Source organism: Varroa destructor, unplaced genomic scaffold, assembly GCF_002443255.2.
Source record: "Varroa destructor unplaced genomic scaffold, Vdes_3.0 BEIS01000001.1, whole genome shotgun sequence".
NCBI lineage: Eukaryota > Metazoa > Arthropoda > Arachnida > Mesostigmata > Varroidae > Varroa > Varroa destructor.
The window spans coordinates 53095984-53121107 of NW_019211454.1; the positions used below are offsets into that span (position 1 = coordinate 53095984).

A 25124-nucleotide genomic window follows, 5' to 3' on the forward strand; every position below is an offset into this window, starting at 1 on the left:
TGCACTTGGCCATATTTCAAACGTTATCATTGTTAAAAATTTACATGATAATTTTTGCAATTCGTTCATACCCAAAAATCACACAGTTTTTAATTTACTGAAAAAACTTTAAACATTTTTATGAAATTAATTAGGGATTCAGCAACGCCCATATTTTTCTTGTTTCTAAAGAACAAAATTGTTATTACCAATATTATTATTATTACCATTTAGCAATAAAAATATTAGACGTTTAAAATGGAATGGTCCAAATATATCTTTGATAAAATGCTTTAAATAATTCAACTAACAACATTGTCTCCTTCAAGCGTAATTTATGAGCAGCTAACTGAGTAGTGGACGGCATTTCTACTCCGATGACGGATTGCCCTTTGCCTGATTTCAGACACGAACGTTAGAGAAGCATACATGAAGAGATGCTACTAATAAAAAGTTCTATGTTGTAATATCGTCTGCTTTTTCCTGTGGGTTCCAGCCGCTTATTATATATTATGCATGTAGTTACAACCACGTGAATCCTGCACATAGGAGCACTTGTTATCTATTAATTCAGCACAGAACTTCCCATTGAATCAGTCTACTATTCCTAATTGATATCTATTGATTGGTATATATCGAATGATTCCGCTAAAAAACTGCCGCTTGTTGCAATGATACGTAAGTTGAAAAACTCGATTAGTAATGAGACTGTAGGCATATGCTACTGCTCGTGACAAAATTGCTTCTGCTTTTACTTCCATATTCTTCACAATAATACACTGTCTTTTATAATAGGGTGCCAACACTGGGTACGACGCAGTCGATTACTTTAGCATAGGCACAGTACAACAACTGTCAAATCGAGCACGGCCCACAGAACATACAGGATGTCAACCAAGCTTATTGATGCTTATAAATAAAATTATTTCACAAGCTTCCGATTTAAAAGGTTTTTTTATGAGTTTGTTGATATAATAAATCTTTATTTAAATACACTGGCTAATAATACAGAGCACCTAATTAAGCGTTTTTGATCGACCGGCAGTTTTTCTGTCGACTGCCTGCTGGGAATACCTGTTTTGCCGAACTACAACGTCGAAACGATGAAGTTCATCGAATATAACAAATATGATACGGAGAACTGTCTTTTATTTTCTTTTTTCAATCTACAATACAGTTGCAAATTTCTGCTACAACAACAATTTGTTTTTGCCATGTTTACCAGCTGTGGGCAGTAGGTATAAGTCACTTCGAGCTTTATTTGGACCAATCGTATCTCATATTTATCGGCTATATGTTGTTAGTGATTTTCGTAGAGAGTGCTTAGCGACACTAATTCTGAATTCTAAAAAAGATTATTGACCCAAAATCACACAGGACAATAGATCAACGTCCCGTTCCTTAGCGCATTACATTAAGCATACAGTTCTGTCTTAGCAGAAGGTTGTCGACCTGTCCTACGCTGCATGTACATGCAGCATGTCACGCGGTAAACCTGGTACCAATACGCTCCAAGTACGTCACAAGTAAACGCCTGCGAGTGTACTTGTTGCACTATTATTTTGGCTTGGTTGTATAGGGTTTCAATCTTTTCTTCATAATCATTTCAATCTTTTATCAATAATATGACTAAGCTAAACATGTGCCGTTTAGATCGATAACCTTCAGCTTTTTTTTCTGGTAACACATTAATCCAATCACTGTATAAGTCTTGTGTGTGTATAGTATGCGAGCAATCGCGACAAGGGAAATTTTATCTTTCCATCTAAGTTGTCTCAACTAAAGAAATATGTGGTATGGCATTGTTGTGGTGGAAGATGACGCCTTTCCTGCTTTGCCAGTTCCGATCGATTTTTTTCAATGGCTTGTTATAATTTTGCTTGTTTTTGACAGCAAGGGTCTGCATCGATCGTTTTGCCGAGTGGCAGCCTTAAAATGCACAGTTCTTTTTCGGTCCCACCAAACATATAGCATCACTGTCTTTGGACGGACTGGGATTTGCCAGTTTTCCTTGTTTTTTGTAGAATTTTGCGGATGAGTTATTGGTCAAGTAAATCTTTTTGTATCAATTCGTGTGGCATCAAGCTTTTTCCTAGCCAGCTAGCTTTCTTCAAATATGGCTGAAAACTTAGTGGTGAATATTTAGCTCTTTGGCGATACCATGGCTACTCACTTGGCCATTGGTCTTGCTGAATTTTCACAATGATTTTGCCAGCCTTGTCCGTATTTGGTCCAATACAACGAACGTATTTCACAAAAAGTTCCCAGAGCGAAAGCGACAGAATTATTTCCTCCACAATGCCTCTGAAGTAAAAAAGCACACATTATTATGAGACATTTGTATCTTAATCATACTCAATTTATAAAATTAGCGAAATTTTGCAAAAAAATTCAATTATATTCAAAGCGTTCTATCTCCTATCTTAATGAAGACATCTAAACAATATAGCCTATTTTCTACCTCAAATTTCAAATGACACCGGCGCCAACCCGACACGATTCGTTTACCTGATATATGTGACTTGAAGGCCATTATTTTAGAAAAATGGTCGATACTTTTTCGAAGGTCCAATAACTGGCAGATGTGTACGAAAATGGTGTAGCAATCCAGAGCACTCTCGCCCGATATGCGAGAGATGTCTTATTGCCTTTAGTGAAATTCGAGTTGCACTTACCACACAGGAACTAAGCACGCGTGCCTTAAAACGTGCCTTAAAAAGTCGTTTTCAAAGGTTTTTGGTTCATTTATGGAACATTGTGCTATATTTAGATGTTTTTTTTTATGCGATATGCAGTGCATAGGTTAGCATGCAAACAACATCTAAATTTAAATGGTCTTAGTTTTTTTTACCCTAAAGAGATTTCTAAATTGTGTAAGCTAAAACGTGAGACAAGTATCAAGAAAATGGCTTTCGAATGAATGAATGAATGAATGAAAGGTAAAGTGTAATGGTCTATAACGAGACAATTATTAGACGCGGTGTCCTAATGGACGCATTACGATCATGAAACTATTCACTATAGTTGTAATGGCTATTATGATCAGTATATAACTAAGCAGCAAACTACACAAGTTGCAGATTAAGTTAATTATAGACCATTTTACTGGGCTACATTAAGAGATGAAAGCAATAGTAAGATAAAGGCAAACAAGAGAAATTATATAGAAAGATTTTTAGAATGTAGTAGGAAGTTCACTCTGGCTTGCATTACTGGACTTACGTAATTGTTACGGTTTCCGTGCATACGAGTGTTTTCGATTTCGACGGATTAGCCATTAGTTATAGTTTCGATTATATATATATATATATATATATATGAGGAAGGTGGTTGAGGCCCCGCCAACGACCACACCACGAGCACCATTGAGACGGTACATTAAGATAGTAGAACGACGCCATTGGCTGCGGAAGATAATAGCGGTTGTTATTTCCGCTTTCGCACCGAGTTGAGCTCTCCTGTTCTTACTAGAAAAAAAGGGAAACGACTCCGTTCGGCTTTTGCTTGCAATCAATGTTGCAACTTCTCAGTTCTTCGAGGCTTCTTAAGCGGCGAAGTGAGTCCGCTTTGCTCATGGCACCGTGGTGTCATTGCTGCCGCCTCATCGGCGGCGGAAGTGAGATACCAAATGAGTTGAGAGGGGTCCGTCCGTTGGTGGTCATTCCGACATCGGTGACACCTTGCGAAACCCAAGTCACATCCCGTTCACGCCAATATCGCACGTTGGTGCCCCCCGCCATCAGCCTTTCCGATCATTACGCTGCGCGTAGGCGATTGGCGTAACGAAAGGTGGCCACGCCGGATGGAATCGTTGGTCGTCACCGACGTGTTTCTGCTATCTCTTTGTGAAAAAGTACAACGGAACGTCGAGAACCCACAAAGACGCAAGGACGAAAAATCGAGCCAGATTGGCGAGGTACACAGCTTTTTAAAACGTTCGGTTCCATTACAGACACTTGCCTGCTTTTCAGTACTAACCTTAATTGAATTCAAATAGGAGACTGCATTCACAGTAAAGAAAACAAGAAAAGGGGGATGTAGACGGGTGTTGCAGAGAGACTACTGATAATATTGTGAATGGATTGCTATGGCGTATAAAAGCATGCCCACAACTAGCGAGGTGTGAATAGATGGCCTGCGCAAAGTAGTGCTGCGATACATGAATAAATTATAGACTGTAATTTTGCGAGAAACGGCGTTCATTAAATTGACACATTCCCTACGTAGAAATTATAAGAGTGGCTTGTCAGCATATATTCTCTAAAGGCAGCAATGTCTGTTTAGTGATGTGCGACATTGCTGCTTGAGGAGGTTGTACTTACTTTTTATCTTTAAATTTCCTAACTATAGTGCTCTCTTGGATTTACTACTTTGAAATTGACTCGTGCAGGTATTCGTGCAGGAATTTGATATAGATTAAAGGGGGCGCTACTAATACATCCTTCAGTCATTATCTGCATCGTTAGGTTTAGCTAGATAGCCTATAGTGTTTGGTGTGACAGTACAAAAACTAGGTCTCGAACATTACTTCTTAGGCCATCCCCGATTTCCAGGTATAAAAATATCCTATAATATATTCGAGTATGTAGACGTGTCGCATCTTATACAAACGTCCAGCAACAGATAACGTACCGGCGATACGGTTGGAATGGAAGGACGTTGCGAAGACGTTGACATGAGCACGGCTTCTCAAACAAAGACGAACTATCTGCTGAGATATGCTACCATAATAGCTGCCCGTCCTTGCTGTCATGACGCTCAAGTAAAAATATAAACATTCCAATGTACAGCGTGGCGATGACCGGTGATGCGGCGGGAATGGTACGGAATAGCACCGTTTGGACTAGTCTCCGTTTCGTCGAGTTTTTTTGCTTAACTTAAATAGCTAAGTTAAAAAATTAAAATAAGTGATTCAATATTGAATGGCATATGTTAAAATACCTACACTAAATAGACAGAATAAAAGTACCAACACAGAATGTCACACGTGCAGTTGCTACATCACCAGCGCGCTCGTTATTTACCATTTAGAAGTTTGGAGACATTTGCATTTGAGGCACAACAAGTACAGACAGGAATGGCTTAGTCAATAGCACGCTCTGCACACGTCAGTGTAATTCTGGCGTAGCTTCACGTCGCCTTGAAGGCCAAAGAGATTTTTCGTACAACAAATTTTTGTACGTCACTTTGTAAATGAACAGACCGGATAGTCAACAACGGACGAAAAGAAGCACATGTACCGCTTTGTGTCGGGGCTGACACTCTGCAATGTAGCCTACTCTTTACGGCTGGGGCCTGAAGTGGACGTAGTTGTGCCGCGGGCCCCTTGCGAATTATGTTCCATAGTAATGCATCACGGTTCAAACGTAGGATGATTTAATACATAGGGAGAAGAGGTTGAAAGTTCACCGCAAATTTGAAAAACCTCTAAGTGCAGACAAGCGATAAGGTAGCTCTTTGTATTTAGAGTAAACTGAAGAAAGGGAAATGTAAAAAGGAATATGAAATCGATTAGGTTATTATGTTGTTAGAGACTTTATTATCCAGCTGAGGTCATTATTATTACGTGTTTTGCCCAAATGAAAACCCATATTAATGAAAATAAGTATGAGTTTATCGAGTCTGCTAATGTACGCACAAAACAAGTTGTACTCTATTTGATGTCAGCTTTGATTGTCGATTTCTCCTACTACTTTTGGAGGGATAGTAACTTATAGGGGTTATTATTATAGACTGTCTACCAAAATACATTTAATGCATACTGATTGGCTAATCAAAAACTCGCTTGAAAGCTAATTTGATGCGAGGGTTTAACATTGACATGACTAAAATACTAAGTCATAAACTTTGTCTACGCGTGCAGGTATCACGCCGAAAACGTTACTGAAAGGGAAAAACAACTTACTCACCATTTGCAGGGCAGTGCTTTGTTATCAAATTAAAATTAAAAAATTTTAAGTACATTTTAAAACACAAATAGTGAAGCATCCTTGTTACCCAGCAAATGGATGATCGGAAGCAATTTAGCCAAACGTAATTACTAGTATGCTTAGTTGCAATGGCCCGATTCAAAAAGAAAAAACCGCCGGGCCGTTGGCAGCTTCAGTTACAATTTCCGCGCAATTCGTATACGCTGCGGCTGTTTTTTACCCAACTTAAAGCTAAACTAGTGGGGCAAACCGCACTTCTACCAGCAAAGGCATCTTCCACCACGAGTATGGCGTAGCCAAAGTGGTACGAGATTCGATGAAATCTGTCGTTGAAAACGGAAATCATAATAAGCTTACTTTTACACTAACGAAAGGCTTTTCAGCGCAATCGAGTTCTCTCTTTGAATTTCGAGAAACGTATTCAATTAAGCTATGCATAACTATATTTTTCTTCACACGTAATATAACAGTGATACAAGCAATAAGCCTCTGATAAGCGAGACTTTGACGAAGCGTATGGTAGATAGCCTGTGAAAGCAATGTCGAGGCTGTCAAAACTTCACTATGGCTTTTTATATAAAAATTTTCCGTCAATGCATTCTAAACAAGTGTTTCACTGTTTGCCAATTCCCTAAAGACGAGCTGTTTTTTTCCTTTCTCGCAGAAGCTATGCTTGCTCAGTCGTACTTCTGGTTTACGTGCATTCGTTTGCACCTGACATTCCGTTAATTAACTTTTGAATTGAGGACAGTTCTTCCTTCGAGGGCCTCCGTTATGACGTCCTTCAACACTAAAACGGGCTCGGGTCTTTCACGCAGAGTGCGTAAAAGTGATGTGTAATATGTTAGCCTCGCCTGCCACCTTCCCTTTGACCATACAGACAGCATTTGACTCAAGCGTATTGGTCTCGTGAGTACTAGCATATCTGCTGTTCCATAGAAATCTGAATGGATCTGTCAGCCTTTCGTCGTCTATCTTCCTCGCAGGTAAATTAATTTTTAGTAATATTTTTATTGGAAATGTTCAGCGTTTTTTTTTTTTACTGTTACAAAATTCCTTTCAGGTAGGTGCTTTTCACAGAGAAAAATTTAACAAAAGATAAACAGACCATTACTGTGGGTATGAGCTGGGGAGACCGGCCTATCTGAATGAAGCTGTTCTTGTGTTTAGTCGTGTAGCAATGTTCGCCTGTTCACATATTTGAATAACATGTCGTAATGCTGCTATACAGACATTGATGTAATTTGGGGGAAGCTACATACGATGGATTGCACAGAAGCTTGCGGAAAGTACATGTGTAACATAGTAATAATAAGCCTGTGCACCTGTACGTTGACGATATGGTCTGCGTTAAACAGCTCTATTTTCATACAGACTTCTCTTACGATAGCCATAATAATATATGATTGCGGGAGCTATTTTTGTTGCAGGACATCGTTTTCTTACGGTGCTTCACCTTGCAATTTTCTTTAAAGCAATTTTTAAGGTCAAAAACTCCTAACGCACTTGAACTCTGAGGTTACCGATCGATATTGTGGTGAACAGGTTGCGGGTTAAGACGGCCAAGACCGCGAAGGTTCCAACGAGACTAAGGTAATTAAAGAGCCCTTACCCTGCTGCGAACTCTCAAAGAAGTGCGACCTCAAGTGGTTTCTTATTCTGATAAGTAGTATAGAACAGCGGTTGTCTGAAATCTACAGAAAATAGGAACAGAACTCGATTATTTTGGTTCACACTTCACAGTGGCACAGTGACCCATTTCCGAGATTCGAGCTGCACCAAACGCCATAACGATCTTGGCGTATACATATTATTCTAATACAGCATACACTCATGCGACGTTTCATTGCCTAACTGTTGCGCACCTGTAACTATATCACCTTCTACAACGCATCGATATGTTATAGCGTTTCATAAACGGGAGGCACCATGGTGCTCGCGTGTAAATATGCAAAACTAACAGTGCGACCGTTTCAAAGGTAGACCAAGCAGCTTTTACTTTTGTGTGCATACGCAACGATAATATGTAGATAGAATCGGAGACAAAAGCAAATTGGAAACAAACAGGCACGTAATATAAAAATCGTAAACGTAGCGTTGCGCCTGATGTACCGAGCCTCGAGATAATACGAAACGATGGTATTGATTCGTAAATACACGCGTTCGATATTTCGGATTTCTTGCGAAGGCTGATTTTGTCAGCAATTCGAGGTGCGGCAGAGCTGGATTAGGACACTATTTTTCAAATGAAACGTCTTTTTTTTTTTCACATTCAAATATGGTTTTGCCCAATGCGTCCTCATTACGTTCTGCAACATGATTAAATGAGCGTAAATATCTGAAGCGTTTCGATGATATTTCAACGGGCCTGTTCCTTGTGCCTATAGCCAATGGCTCTTTTCGGCTCTTCTGATCTTAGGTTATTAATGAAGTGCAAAAAACCAATAAGATAAATGAGGCGATTTTAGGTGTGTACAGTTTATTATGGAGTGTTTCTGATTTGATACACCCCCAGACTATGGCAATTTGCTGGAAAACAATAGGATAACAGGAACACTAAAATGTGACCAGTGAAGATTGTCACCTATTCCTCAGCGAACTCGATAATTAAAACGTCAGCATTTACAGACCATAAAATGTCCGTTTGATATCAACCTACGAAGGCAACCGCAGTATTTAACGTATTAGCTTATTGAAATATTGCCTTCCTTGCAAAGGCGGGGCGGACGTAATCTTTACCGGTAGAACGCTGTTTTGTCTTCCCAATGATCTTGCAGTTGTGAGCATTTGTTACTTTGCTATTAATGTGCGGGAATTGTTATTGTTGTGTTGAAAAGAAACAAAGTTTAAGTTTGATAAAAGCGGCTGAAACCAAGTATCTTTTCAAAACAAGCAGCATGGAACTTGTTAATGTTATATTGGATTATACTTTACAAGAAGTAGACTTTAAGGTGTGTCAACAGGGTGTATTTGTAGAAGTACCCCCATGAGATAAAATAGAGCCTTTGAGCTATGTGAGAAGTGCAGAAATTCTTTGAATTACACATGGCTGATGTAGTATACACAAAAAACTTGCTTCCCAAAAGAAATGGTTTCGAAATCTTCAATCGGTCCTCTAACAGATTATTGAAGGCAATATTCTTATCTGATCATTTCCAATATTGAATCAAAGGACTAGAATTTCGCTTTAGCTTTTGGATTCTGGTTCCATTGGCTAGATCGGGCCTTGACTTTATACAACGAACGCCAGCTGCAGCGAAAAGTTCTCCTGTCAAAAGTTTACGGTCTGAACATCTTTTGATAGCTCCAAAGAATATTTAGAGCGAACTGACATACGGGGCCTCCAGCATAGCGGATCTCAGGGAATATTGCGCAAGCTGCCGCAAAACTATGCTCAAAACCTCCGAGTTCGATCTTGTGAGTGCTCATATTCAATAATACGTCCAGCCATTTATTGTTGGCTCGTAGCACAGGAAAAATGCTCAACCTTAACTTACTAAGAAGTCATTATTATTTAAATTCTGTCATTAAAATTACATTTCAAAAAAGCTGCATGGAAAACGCGTCTGAGAACATGTTCATATGCCTTTCGCTAGAACCTCCCTGGCTCATCTAACAATACCTGAAAAACACTCCCTACGAGATGATAGCGGCCGCCCCAGAAGACGCCGCATGGATTCATGAACCAACAACATTGTTCTACCGATTGCAAGCTGGCATTATATCATCACTAGAAAAAATAATTGCAGCAGTAACAACGTAAGAACCAGTAAACGAGGCTAAATAAACGAATAGATGTAACTTTTGGTTATTTACGAATGTTTGTGTGTGTGTATATGTGAATGTTCATGCCAAGTCTATGCTCTGGCTGGTGTACGACGGTTAAGTGCGCAAGTGTCCCGAAACGAGAGTGTACACCTACAAACAGCCCGAGATCAGATGGTCCGTAAGTTGTCTTGCCCCCTGTATTTCACTTCCTTCGAACGAGCGATAAACCGCCCGCCTATTCATACTCCTACACAGAAAAAGAAAATGACTGAGTTCTCTCTCAGCCAGAACAGGTTATTGCCGTAACTGGTTGCCACAGTCGGTAACCATGGATCCTCTCCACCGTAAGTTGAAGAGAAGAAATCATTGTCGGTACTGCGAGCTAGCGTTATTGTCAATGTGGGTATCGTCGCCAATGTTGTTATAGTCGTCGCCATATTTGCGCTTTGGGGCAGCGGTAGACAGGTCAGCTGTAAACGTTAAAGTTGCTTCTGTTGTTACCGTGCGCTGGTATCGTTCTGTTTCTTTTGGCCTGCAGGCGAATCGACCGACGAGTGCACCCTATTGGTGCCTAAGGCCTCGCAACAGCATGACAGTAGGCCATGGCCTACGCTCAACAGCCATCGCTACTTGTCTTGGTCGCTAGCTTGCCGGATGGCCTCGCAGACCCTTACGGTTCTTAACAAGCAATAATGCCTAGCAAATACACGAAAACTAGAGCCGCTCTTGCTAGAGCGGTCCTATATACCATTTTCTGGCCCACACGGCATTGGTCTGCCAAGCGAGGTTAGGCCAAAAACGAACCTTTCTTCTCGTAGAAGAATGAACATCTCTCAGTCTTGATACTTCTGCTGTTGCAGCCTCCGTGATAGCTAGCCATTGTCGAGTCCTCACGAGGAGAAGAAGAAAGAAGAAGCTAGCGCTGTCGTGCATCGTTATTGTTAACAATTGTTGTTTTCTCGCTCTTCGAAAAACACTCAGACCTGGTTGTCGATATTAATCTGTATCTACTGACGAACCAGACATACAGCCGGTGTATCTAGTACCGATAAGCTCATAATGTTCAGGTTAGGTTATGAGAGTATTTGCATCGAGTAAACAAGTGTGAATGAAAATCATCTTAGTAGACTCACAAATTGCGTGGCTGCTGGGGGTGCGCGCCTTCATACATAACGAAGGTCAGAGCTTAATGAGCGCTAAGCAAAACCTAATACATTTGAAGAAGGAACGACTCTTAATAACTTGTTGTGTACTTTATGATTCATTTAGATTAGTATTAGATCCATCTGATGGAGGCTTACCTATTTATTTTTGAACATAGTTGCCAACTAAGTAACACAACTGAAAGCATTGAACATCCTTTTTGTACACGCTAACATTGGTAATGGGCGAAGTCAAAAAATATCGTTATCTGGGCGAACTTTTTTTAGTCCTGAATAGATCGACTGAGTGCTGTGAATTTTCATAGAGAGTCAGTAAATTTCACAGAGCTTATCATCTGTTTACGGCTGTTTTAATTATACATTTAAGTGCTTCAACCAAAACGAAAGTGGCCTACTTTTATATGCTTCGTAAATATTATTCTATTATTAATACACCATATTACTCTACGGCCTGTGTATATCAGATTGTATATTATTTGTATACATAGAAAAAAAAGTGATACATACAGAATGGGACGCCTTGCTTTCTACGCGTCAATAGTTTTTTCATAGCATAGTTTCAACTTTTACCGCAATTTTTCTGACAACATACATCTTTGATTGCGCAAACAAATTTCAATTGTACATTGCTAATGCTACATTCAGTATCGAAACATTGTACGCTTACATCACTATTATAGACGATTACCGCACCGAACATCAGCCATCGTGCACACACACATACATATAAGCGTACGTAACGAACACGGCGTTGTGAGAAACGAGAATAACGGTCGGGTTTCTCAAGAGGGAACCAACCAAAGGAGAGAAAGGGAGAAATCTAGCGAACGAGCGAGTTCTCCTTATTCACCCACTGCGCCTATCGACTCTCCCCCGAATTTCCAGCAAGGAATCTACACCCTCAGACCCCATAGGCTAGAGTTTCTTCCACTAGTTTCCCTAGCTTTTCCGTTGAAGCGGAGATCTAGCTTATTTCGACACACACACACACGCCCTTACAAACGTATACAGGGTGCGTTGCGGAAAACCAAGAGAGACATATTATCAGCGACACTTTCTTCCGATCGGTCGCAAATGGTCGGGCTACATTCACTTCCGTTCGACGGTGCTTGCAACAGTGCCGATGAAGCTGCCGAAGGACCCGAACCAGCCTGCAAATACGAACAGTAATAGTAGTTGTGTGGAAGTACACCAACCAACCAACGGTGCTCCCCACGCAGCTCCCTACAGCTTCCGCCGTTTCCACCTGCTGCTGCTGCTGCCACTGTTAGCCGAGCGAGGCCAATTGCCGTCGTCCTCCGCTTCATCCACTACTCCGTTATACTGGACGCACGGGCATATGAAAGCTCGTACGACTACTGCAGTTGCAACTGCTGCTGCCTTTGCACCTCATCGTAGTTTTCGATGTAGCGGTGGTCTGTAGACAAACCGTTAGAGAAGGACCGGGTTTTAGGAAATGGGAAGGATAGAGCAGGCGGATGCAGGTATTCAGGCCAAGTAGGCTCCTAAGCGCGACTGCATCTCTCTCTAGTGCACATAACATTTCCGTTCATTCTTTCCTCTCTTAATTCCTCTGGGTACGCGTGTAGCTGTAGACGATGCCTACGGTGCATATTCGGGCTATTGTTTTTATCCAGGAAAGCGTAGAATCGATAAATGAAGTACGAATCTATTGTTTCCCACTTTTCTTTACATTATGTAAGAACACACAGGACATCTTGTAAGGTTAACTTCATTATGTGACTCGTGAAGAAGATGCATACACGCATCGAATATGCACGTGTGTTGTAGATGATAAATGTGTACGCTGTAATTATCTAATTTCATTTGTCGGAGTAATTGAATCTAAAGTGGAAACAGCTTTAAATAGGCATAGATTAACCCGCCTAAATTCGATGACTGGTATTCAACTCCTCTCCAAATGAAGAACAACAATTGAAATAATAATAATTTATAAAACTAACGCCCACTATGCGCTCGTATATGTTATTTCGTATTTAGGTAATATAACGCTTGGATAAGGAATACGAGTTCATATAACTACAAAAGCTAACTGCAATATAGATAGTAGCCCAAATATCTACTCACGAAAACCTTCGAGCAGCAGAATAATTAGGCTAATTCGTCGATACGAATGCTACAAAGCAGAAAAAAGACACTGCATGGCCTATTTGCTTCGTCCATTTTTATTGCACTCGTTTCATGGGTTTCTTGCAGAAGCCGGAAATTGAAATCTAGTAGTCGTAGTAATATTTATGATCAGAACAGGTCTAAGCATTCGAAGAAAATGGAGCAATATAAAAGAGAGAGGTAATTTGTAAGTTATGTTTCAGTGCCTGAGGGCTTTTAGGTCAGACTTACGCCAGCAAGCCGTATCTAGAAATGGTGTGTGACGCTGGCTGGGAGAGCGGGGTGGTCCGGTTGAGGCCGTTAAAAGAACGGCCACCCAACGCTAGCCGGGTGACACTGATTGAGCCAGACCAGCGTAGGATTCCAAAGCCACGGAGGAAACTTTTTAGTGATATTCTGAGGCTGACTGTTATCGCAGTCACTGTTCTGTTCATAAATTCAACTGGCTGTTACTGTTATTGATACTGCTGTTAGTTAGCACCACCCGTTTTTGCACGCTTTTGGTCGCATATACCCCCGACACTTTGTTCCAAGGCGTTGCTTGCTTGCCCATATATTTATCTCGGCGGGGCTGCACAACCGAGAAAGTTTTAAGCCAAACCTAGGCCAGCTAGAACGGACGGCTTTAAGGGAGAGGAGGATGTGTCATGATGGCCGCAATGGGCGCAGCAGGGATGGATAACAGCGGTATGGCACTTTCCAGCTAACGATTTTCCAGGCAACGCCGAGCATGATGCTACATGTGCAGCTATTGCGGACGAAGCCAGTCCACACTAATAGCGCAAGAGGCGACGAGCAGATATAGGGTGCAAGAGGGGGTATGTAATAAGGATTGAGAAACGTACACATTTTCAATTTTTCACTGTTGCTATGCCTAGTACTTCTATAGTTGTTCCTGCGGCCACTGTCGCTGCTGTGTGCCATTGTGCTGCTGGGAATGACCAAAGAGATGACACTACCACTATTGCTACTCTAATTCGTTTCTATTCATGTATTTCGCGAAGTAGGCAAAACCTCTTTGAGCAGAGGGAGGGAGTTTGGGCTCTTTGTGGGTCTTTCTTTCTCAAAGGCCCGGTAATCCTCCGCCCGGGCTACTATTTCCGTGTGCTAGCAACATATCAGCTCAGGTTCCAGTTCAAAGTCATATCACGGTTTCGCTTCTTAACGTCGGGATTAATGATCGCTATTACTAATGCTATTCAAATACTCGAATGCTGAACGTAATGTCTATCACTTATAATAATTGCGAGCGAAAATTAGGTGCGCCATACTAAGAGCGTACTGTTAGAAGCTGACGCAGGTGACCGCTGAAGTATCATGCAATTGTCTGGCTGGAAACGAGATATTAAAAGGTGGCAATATTATCATTTACGATCTCTGTGGTAAACGACGCTATAGCCATAGATCACCTTCGTGGGCAGAAACAATAAACTCTCTCCTCTGAGAACGAGGCCATTACTTTTCTGACCAACATTGGTTCGTTATACACCTTTAATTGAAACCTCCACGACTATAATGCTTCATTAATGTACATTTTCTCTTTTGTCCCATGAAATAATATTTATTGAATTACATTACTAACAGTAAACAATCAACAGATAACCAGGTCTCTTACAGGTGATAGGCGTAGTTACATGAAGATTCACGTCGATATGCGGCCTTCGGATGCGTTGGTCAATCTCGATTGATAAAAAGACATGGGCAACAAATAGTATGACAAATTGATTTTTTTTTTATTCAGTCGAGTTGTGCTCACTTATTCGGCTAGCCAAATATAATAAATATAATAAATAAAATAGAATTTATTTTCTACCCGTGATAAGCATAATTTAGTGAAAAGCTATAAAAAAGAAAAGTATTTACTGAAAAAGAAGATAACAGTACTAACTTCGAATTCAACGAGAACCAAAATTAATTCGACTCTGAAATTCGAAAAAAACATATGCGGCTAAGCTAGATATCCCTCTCTGTTCCGAGTTTTATGTCCGGCATCCCCGTTAGGTATTTCATCAGACAGATGGCTGCCTCCCAGTACGAAATGAGGTCTGTCTATGCCCGGGTCAGAACCCAGACCAGAACGTGTCGCTAAGATCAACTGATAAATACGTTACTTACTAAGCGATCACGGAAGCTGGATATCTTTAGTGTGAACTAACATTCTTAAGTTACAATTAGCGATAATATCATTCCAGTTTTGACTGAACTTAGATTATCTCTACGTCTATCGGTATAAAGGCAAACAAAAACAATCCTGAATTATTAGTGATCTCAACCATGGCACTGTAAGTCGCCATAGAAAGCGTCCTTGTTTTCGTCGTTGCCATCGTTTAACTCGAATAAAATAGAATCATTCGTCAGAGTCGATTAAGGACATGACAAAAACCTATAGAATTGTGGCAAAACCTATGAACACATATCATAATTGGCCATGGTATGGACCAACTTGAATGACAAAGCTTTTGCAGAACAATTCGAAGCTATGTTGAACACCAGAACACTTTTGCAGGGGCAGCGGCAGTAGCAGTAGCCGCTGTGGAGCTGTATAGAGGTGTACTTTCAGTGAGTCGCTCCGGTCTCGATTTTCTGCCTTCCTATTATACGGAACTATAGTGGCACGCTTCTCCCATTCAACGAACATTTCTCAGAAAAATGTGAAGAAACACAAGGAAAATATAAGGTCGATGATGGCTGAAGGAAGCAGGAATAGTTGTGAGCACCAGCCTACAGGCGAAAGTTTGGTCACGGTCTGTCTATGACCTTCACGCTCAAACGACGATTAACAATTTTGTTGGCGGAAAAAAGAGAAACATCGATCCTGTCTTACGGGTCGAGAGTAGCGTATATAGCGTATCGGGCGTCGCTGGTGCAGCAGCGGCAGAGGCCAGTCGCGGCACCCGACAGAGGCACCAACTTCAACGGGGGCAGTCTCCGAGTTTTTGGGCTGTTCTGCCAGTCTTCATTCGTGCTCCTTCTGGATGTTCTTCCTCACCCGCTCCTTACTGATGCAGCAGCATACAGCGTCGTAGTGTAAACGACAACGGCACATCATTTTTCCTGGCCGGCGAAGCAGATCGAACAGGGCCCCTTTGCTTGGTGGGCGCCCTGTTGCTGCCACCCAGCCGAGAAGCTGAGTGGACGGGCTAGACTCCCTGCCACGGGAGCAGGATCGCGTTGGGCCACGCTATTGGACCATCACGATTAGGGCAGCGCGCCTCATCCGCCAAAAGTGGTCTTTTTCATTACGTCGCCAAGCTTGGCCGTCCCGCCTAACTAGCTGCCTGGCCGTTGGGCAGTTGCTGTGCTGGCGTTGCTTTTTCCTGTACCCTGCCGGCTAGCGACTGACCACCAAAGGCAAGAGAAGTCGACCGGGAGGCATAGCTCTTGTAGAAGAAGCAGTCGGTGTTGAGGAAGGGCTTGCAGAATAGGAGGGTGACGTAAAGAACAAAACAGAGTAGAAAAGTACATTGGAAAGTAAAGTGACAGACCTGACTGGCTTTTTTTTCATATTCGACCGACGACCCGGCGACTCGCGTTGAGGAAGTAGCCTGTGGCTGGCTATCGGTCTTTTCATTCATACTCGCATATGTAGCGTGCTACCTATTTAGTTCGGCTCTATGCGCTATTTAAAACTTACAGGGTAGACTAGTTTACATGTTGCGCGATAATCAGAATGGCTAGGCGAAGAGGAATAACCATCAATATGGTAAATGCGATCGGAACTATGTAATCCGTCATTTCGATTAAGCATACTGTGCTTGTATACTTGTTTTCAGTGTTTATTATACAAACGCCATCGGCAAGGGCTCTCTATCTAAATCGCACAAACGCTATCGGCAAGGGCTCTCTATCTAAATCGCATATGCTTGTCACCGAAAAATAATACTAAATCAGCAGAGCTTCAACCATCGATTTTTCTTTGTGTTCTCGGCCAAATATCTAACCGTAGCAAAGTCTTTGTGTAACACATTTTTATCGCTGTGATACATCAGTGGCTTGGAGCTACAAAGTGTTAGCTTTGAATTGATTATGGTCATTTTTAAGTCTTCCGACGTAAATCACACAATTCCTAAGACAGCTATAAGTCATCATAGCCAGAAAAATACGTCATATGCTTTTCGTGTGGGCAACTACAGAAGCTCTGAGGATGCTATAAGATTAGCGTGTAATCAGTAAGTTAATACAGTGGTTACAAGTGCACTTACGAAACGCGATCTATTCGAAACTGGGATGAAGGTAGATGGTTAGGTCGAGAAGAAGAGGATGATACGCCCTACAGTCACCAGTCACTGTGTCATGTTTTGATGTTGATCCTGTACCTCAACCGGTTCGTGTCTCGGCTTCGGCTGATCTTGGTCAATGCAGTTTTACAGAGAAGGGCACAAAGGCAAGTAGAGGGCACGGTAGGAAAGGGAATAAAGGGGTCTACGACTAGGCGTAACCTATTTACGATGTCCTCTTACTCCTTGCCTATTGGATCGTGGCTTCACTTCCCGGTTTGCTTGCTTTCTGGGGTCATCAAGATGCCCATGCTGGATTAATAAAAGCGAACGAAGGATCTCGTGTGCTTCCGTCGACGCTGCTGCTGCTGCTGTTCTTGGCCGCTGGCACCGCCGCAAACGGTGCTGCTTATACGACTCTATGACTGGTGTACCCCTTGCTGTTTATGTCGCCGTTGACTTACTGGTGGCGAGCTATTGCAGCCCAATCAGCCGCTGACTTGTCCCGCAGTCGTTCTGAGAGCCCACGGTCATCCATCATTATTATAGTAAAGGGACGCCGCTGGGGTAGTTCGGACCCCGGTTTCCTCCCTCAGATCTGCCCCGCAATTTCCACTCGGTCTCTTTTGCAATCCCCGCGCTGTCAGCAGAGATCAATATCACTATCGCTAAGCCTCCTGGACCCCATCGGCCTGAATGGCACAGCGGTGATGAGAGCGGCAACGAGGGCGCCATAACCGAATGCCGCATCTATTAAACATAAGCGAACACACAATATTGGCAGTTTACACGTTTTGCTGCTAGATCAGATGGTCGTCCAATTTCTATATATAGGAGAAGATGGGTCTATATAGGCCATTGTGTTCTTCATCGCAAAAAAACGTTAGCTTATAATTTTAATACTATCAAATTTCTAGTCTTTTTTAGACGTAAACGCGTCAAAAATGTAGTGCAGATTGTGTTACCAGATTTTTCCTCGAATTTGAAAAGGTGAGGCTGTATGAGACAGCTAAATGTTTTTCTTTACATTTTATTGAACTTTTCTTAAAGCATGAAAACGCAACAATAACTAGCTCTTTTTTTTTTAACATAGTCTCGCCTATTCAATGCTACATTTTGATGGAAAACTGAAAGTAAGTTACGTTTTTTAAAAATTGCTAGGTTGAGTTATATTATATGACCATTCTAAGCGCTGAGTGGGTTAGAGCAATATGGAGCTCTATGGGCTACTCAATTTCCAGTGTATTTGAACCCAGATGCCGTCGACGCTAACTGTACGGTGAAAATGAAGGAACTAAGTGGGCTCAGAGTATATATTTGCTTAATCGCAACGCATATAGATGTATGCGTGGAATGCTAAAGTATCGTATGGTATTTTCTCCCACACATACCGCTATTGTCAGTAAAATGCCACATGCTTTTAAAAGAAAGCTTGGCAATTTTATTGATAAAAAATATCACTTAAAAAAAAACAATATATTCGACATATGAAATAAATGTCAGAGGTGAAGTATATGTCGATGATGTAAAAATTTATACCGTAATAAACAAGGACAAAAATGAACTTACCGTCCCGGAGGCGATTGACTTAGATGCATTCTGAGCGAGGGAAAATAGATCGACATTATCTACAGTGAAACGGACCGCTATTAATGCTATCCCGGCTGATACCATTTATCTTCTAGGTGTTAATTAGACGTGCGTATACAGAGATATAAAAACTTTGGTGTGGATCTCAAGTTCAGAGGCGATGGCGTTGAATGCTCAATAGCAGCATTATAACTAAGCAATCTTATATTATGAACCTTTAACTTACAAAAGAACTCTCACATTATCTTGGACGCTTCAACTGTTCCAAATGGTTGTATTGCTGATAAGTACAGCCTCCATTCCACAGCAAAAGTATAAATACTGCTGTACAAAGTTTTGAAGGCAATTGTTTGAAACGAGCAGCGCAACAATGTAATGTCCCCTGCCAGTCTATTTAGCTGCAAAACACTGCGTCTCTCTACAAAAACACTGATTCACAGATGCTCCGCAAATTATGTAACAGCAACTCATTTAGTAGCCTCTTCGGAATAAAAACAAATAGACTGCATAGTGGTGTACCCATAAATACTACGGAAATAGGTATTTGTGACATTATTGGCAATTTGTTTTCACGGTACGCGGCAGGATTAGTCCACAAAGAGCCCGCCCTATGCTATTGAACTGTAATTACCACTTGAATAACATAAACTTTGTATTGTCTGTGTACAACATTGTGGACCATAATCATAACCATGGATCAGAATTCACTGTAAATAATTCCTGATACCGGATTCATGGGTGGGCACGATAGTTAGGCTCGGCTCAATTGACTTCGGAGAACGGTGCACACGTTGTTACTATTTTTTCTTACCGTTCGAACGAAACGCAACTCGCATATTTGCAAGGACGTAAATTATTCATACGCCAGCTTTACGCTACATAGCGGAGCTTCGCGTGGGCTTCTGCTAGATAAATCACCTTTTAACCTGCCTAAGCTGGCATGTCAAACGATTAAAAAGCATCGGTTTTCCTGGCCATAATCATCACAATCCTTTCTATGGTGAAGGACATTTTCCTTTCATCCCTTTCAGTCGAATGACTGGCTTGACATAGAATGAACCTGCATCTGATCCATATGACACATATCCACCTTGTAAAAGTATATGGACAAGTTGCGTGTGTTTCTCGAAAAATAATGCCCATTTCGGTTACATAATACAGACTATTCCAGGAAGCACCACAGTCTGACTGATTATAGCTAGTCACGTACAATTGATATTTAAATTACAAAAGAATCTATATAAAATTTGTAAATCTTCCTCCTATCGTAGATATTTAAAATTGTTGTTGTTTTTGTCAGTTTGGGCTATTGATCTATACATTTCAACAAACATTCTGTCTGTTGTTGACGAGTATTCTTGTTCGATTACGGCTTGAAAATCATTGAGTGCCGTTAATTTTCTGGCGTAGATTTTTCGAAGGTCTTCCTGCAAGGAGAAGCCTTTGACGGTTCGGGCAAGGGATAATGGATTTTATGGTATTCCCCATCTGTTTGGAAGGTTCTCATCGAAGTGAGCTCTTATACCACGATGCTACTACGCAGGTGGTCCGGCCTCTTGACAATCAAATTTACCCTCTACACCAAAGGCGTCGTAAAAGAAATTCTTGTAATGAATGTCAGTAATTGGCACCAGTCATTCTACTGAAATTTCCAGTTAATCTTTTGCTTCAAATGCCATACCATATCGTAGCGCCGAGTAAACTTCTGTGAAGTTTCCATGTAATATGTCGATTTTCAGCTCACATTTTTGTAGGTACTATTCATGAGATTATTCTCTTCGGTTCGTAGTATCTAGCATGGATCATCATTAGAATGTGATCTTTCTATTTATAAAATCTTTAAATGTGTACCTCTATCTTCTGAAGATAAACACTTGATTTTCTAGTACCAAGCCCACTTGTCTGTTTATTTTGCAGATTTTCAGAATGCGTCACCATAGCGAAGAACGCCTTCTTGACTGGTTAAAGTCGTCGATGTCTTGTTTTGCTCTCGATGCTTGGTTTTCTGGAAGGCTGTGTATAGAGATCCTGAACAGTCTCATCCGTCTCGAACTTACCTCTGTAGAAAAACTTCAACTTACCCTGTAAAAAAGTATGCTGGTATAATGCTTTTATTCATCGTAGCACCGGTTATTCCTAACAATGGCGTTATATATTTTGGCCCATATAGCTTCCTATTACCCTGTCTAATCTAAGACAATAGCGCACATACGCGCGACTTTGTAGATAGTTTTGAATCTACATTTCGTCCTGGTTAATACAAACCAACGTTGTAGTTTTGCTGGAAATCAAATCGCTTTATATTATAACTGTATGATTTTGTTGAAAATAGATAAAGAAGAGACGTTTTCGAATCGCGGAGTACACAGCATCAACAGGAGAAAAAGCGACTTCGTTGTGAAGACCTTAACTTAGAAGATGTCCTATGCCACACACTGCTCCTCATGTTAATAAAACACTTGTTTAATCAGTTCAAATCCAAAACATAGATTGTCCTTTCATGTAGCGGAGTGTTAGAGGAAAGAACTCATTTCTACATAATGGTGCTTCTAATGATAATTCTATTTCCTGTGAAATTTAGTGAAACCAAATGGCACAGCAGGATAATATCTTCATAGGCCACCTTCACTAACATACAGATTAATCTCTGAAACACTTTTGGCGTTTAGCTTCAAGTAATAATACACGAAATAGTACGTACTTTCTTTCTACCATTATACATGATTAGTTGAATGTTAATTATATATATATATATATATATATATATATATATATATATATATATATAGTAAGCGAATACTGAACAGAAACTGAAATCCAGTTAGAAGCTCCGCTCAAATTGATTCGTTGTATAAAGAATGGTTTAATAAAAGCTGGGGCTAAACACCTGGCATGAAATGATAGACTGAATGATGTTGTGCTTTTTCGTTAACAGCGTTCTACGTCCTTCGAATGTCATTCACTTCTTAAAAAAGGCCATTAGAAAAACTTCTGGGTTAGGTATGCAAACTTACATGTTTAGGCTTTTAACTTACTGAGCTATTACGAGCCGCAATATAATTAAAGCAACTCTATTTTACTATTTAAATAATTTTTCTAGACTATCTTTGTTTAGACCAAAGCAGAAGTTTCTGCCTCAACCGTTTAATCTTACAAAGAATGGTAACTAAAAATTGCGACCACAGTTCTGCCGTGTATGAACTAGTAATAAACACACTCGAGCTTAAATTGTGGACACCTCACATTACGTTATTGTTCCCCTATGTTTTTTGAAAAGCATTTATCCTAGTTGACGCTTGCAGTAGTCAAGCGTTTTAATGCAATTGTCAAATAAGCATTATAACAAAAGGGTCCTTTATACCTGCAGTTCCGTTGTTAGCCTTACGTTTCTAGCTAAAGAAATGTAACTGTTTCAGGGAACATCTCGTTTTCTGTCTTAAGCGTCTACCTTGCCATGCTTAGCAGGGGGACGTAAGTTGCACAAAAGCCTCGCACTGATAATATATAGGCCTTTCGTCCCTAAGTGCCGGCCTATTACTATGAGATTAGAGCAACGACAACAAAGCCTATCTTCGAGAAAACACCGAAAATGTCTTACGTCATCAGCACAGATATTCACCATCTTGTTTTGACGTACTACAAGTTCCCTAGTGCTAGGCTACTCTATGTTCCGATGTTTTTAGGGACTACCTACATCTATTGTGAGATAACAATATAGAAGACGAAATAAAAGTTACATCGTAACAGTACTGGCATCTGATAGGTATATTGGGCTAATATAGCGAAATCATGTGAAACTAAAGAAGAACATGTAAATCCTTTTCATATGTAGGTGTCAGGAATCGCTCTGTATCTCTAAATGGCCTACAATACATGGCAAAATGAGGCTGAGTAAAGGAATGTCCTTAAACGTAAAAGCGTTGTCCATTTGCAGATAAGAGGGACACACGACACAGTCTGGAAAGAAATTACAACCATTTAGTAATATATGGGTAGGTAGAAGTAGGTCCATAGTTAGGACAACAGTTAGCTTAGAGCTATGATTACTGGAGGTCACAATTAGAACCAGACCAGCCGTCAGTTGGATTCATATGTGCTTAAATGGCAAGTCAGCTTTTTTCCAACAATTATAAACTCTTTCTTAATATGACGAACTATCGACTGACTGAATCTGGTAATAAAAATCACACAAAAAGACAAAAACTTCATTTGGTCAGTTGAAATATAACCATTCATATTTTAATTAGGTGCGGTGGATGTGTTTTAGTTCACTCTTGAATGGCTCGATCAACTAACATATCTGTGTCAGCTAATTAATACACTTCTAGCTTTAATGAACAGTAAAAAAACGCTAATCATCACTTCAGTTCCAGTCCAGAAGTTGAAGCTTAAATATATAAATGAAGAGTGAATAGAAATCTTGCGTTGGGCAACAGTAAAACAAATACGTTGCTTGTCTCTTTGAATATGTGCAGTGGATCATGGGACGTTTACCCTTGACATGCACGAACGATAAGATATCTTTAATTTTAGCTGAAAGTAACTTCGAGGATGACAGCCACTAGGTGGCTGAACGTTTCTAATTTGCTCAGTCGCTAACTAGCCCCAAATCTTCCCGATGTTCAATGCGAGCCGACTCGCCCGATTATCTTTTCGTGGCTGGGCAAACGACAAGTAAGTACGCAACCAACTCTAAACGGCCCTCGGGGCGAGTCCGAGATCTGACATAACATTCGACTTTTATACACGCTCATAATTTTCGGTTGTGTCCCTGTTAGTTTCCACAATCAGTCCAGGTCGGTCGTTCGCTCAACTTTCGTCATCCAGAGTTCGTGTAGCGGCGCCAATTAGCACCCACTGCCCGAAGCCTGCCTATTCCCGCATGGCATCGCGTTCCTACCGCCCATCGGGGCAAGCGCCATCGTCCACAAAGGAAGGCGGAATGCCCACCAATGACGAGATAAGACGTGTGGCCTTCGAGAATAACGAGGTCGTTGGAGGTTTTTCCCTTCCATGCACTAGAGTGGCCGTAGGGCTTAAGCGCCGCGCGCTGGCGTTATTCCGTCTCCCCGAACGGCGCACCACACTCTCTGTTTCTTTTTTGCATTGTTTCACTGTTTCAACTCTTTCCTCTAATCTGCCCTTCAGTTAGACAACGAGTCGGCTTACATCCTTGTCATGAACTCTCACAATACTCTTAGTCGGTTAAAGCCGGGGCTAGGGGCAGCTAGAAGCTATGCCCTAAACCTTACAAATCTCTCTCTTTCTATTCCATTTTCCTATAGCTATATTCTCGTTCCGACGGACTCTTCTGCGCACCCCCTAAAGCCAGTTTCCATCCCTCGTTCAGTCCTTCCCGTTTCGTCTTCGAAGCGAACGCTTCAATGCATCCAATACATAGCGAAACGGCTCCCGATGAGGACATCAAAACGCAGGCGCCAGGCCTAGTCACTAGGCCTGTCGGCCGCGCCGCGGTTGCCGCCGACACTGCCACCGCCGCACTACCTAACTGCCATCCATACGATCCTTTTTCGTTTTTTCCTTTCTAATATCCAGCGTCGTCATGCGCTATGACTGTTTTTGCCTCTGCTGGTGCATTGCTGTAGGCGTCGTCGGCTTTCCTATTTTCCATTGGTGGTGGTACCGCAAGCGATGTTAAAGACGCCAATAACGTTGGCAGTGCTGCTAGTGGCGAAAGCGGCGACAGCAGTGCGACGAAAGGATAGAAATAGAAGGCGTTGTGCTGTAGAGTGGGCAGGAGAGCGTTTGTAATAGCAAGATACGCTACTGGTGGCCGATGCTGCTCTCTTGCTAGCAAGAGAAGTAACAGAATTGTAATGGGGTAAGTAAAACCTAGGGAATGGCAGTAAATTGGAGCGACGCGGTTGTGTGCCGCTGACGCGATCTTCCCTGAACCAATGGCGCTGCTGTCCTTTTTAGGGTGGTGGAAAAAAGGAGCAAGACGAAGCAGGAGATTGCTAGCGGCATCAGGGGTAAAATTAGGAAGTTCTTGGTAGAGTGGCCTTTGGGTAATTTTGGTAGAGCTTCAGCTCAGCAAGGCTTTTGCCGAGGGCATCAGAGAATGGATAGCGAGGCAACGTAGGGCCAACAGTGCGTCTCACTCCATTGCGATTGAGAATATCCGTTCGATACTACGCGGTAGCGGCAGTTGTGTTAGTAGTTGTATGCGCATGCAAAAGAGTGAACAACAGAAAGAAATAAAGAGAGAAAACGACGATGACGAACGAGTAAGTGCCAAAAGCGGCTGGCGCTGCTATTGCTACTGGTGTTTTCGGATATGTGTACCTCGCGTATACGCTAGCGGCTTTCCTTTGTCGTGGAGTGAG

At 41.5% G+C, this 25124-nt stretch overlaps 1 long non-coding RNA gene across 1 annotated transcript in view; it reads right to left on the bottom strand.

The window, feature by feature from the left end:
• Positions 1-839: 839 nt before the first annotated feature.
• Positions 840-25124, bottom strand: part of LOC147758810 (uncharacterized) — a 29669-nt gene continuing 5384 nt past the window's right edge. The window contains exons 2-3 of the long non-coding RNA XR_015316221.1: positions 17173-17937; positions 840-2283 (exon numbers count right to left, since the gene is read on the bottom strand). This is a non-coding gene — a long non-coding RNA (uncharacterized LOC147758810). The remainder of the gene's footprint in view (positions 2284-17172; positions 17938-25124) is intronic.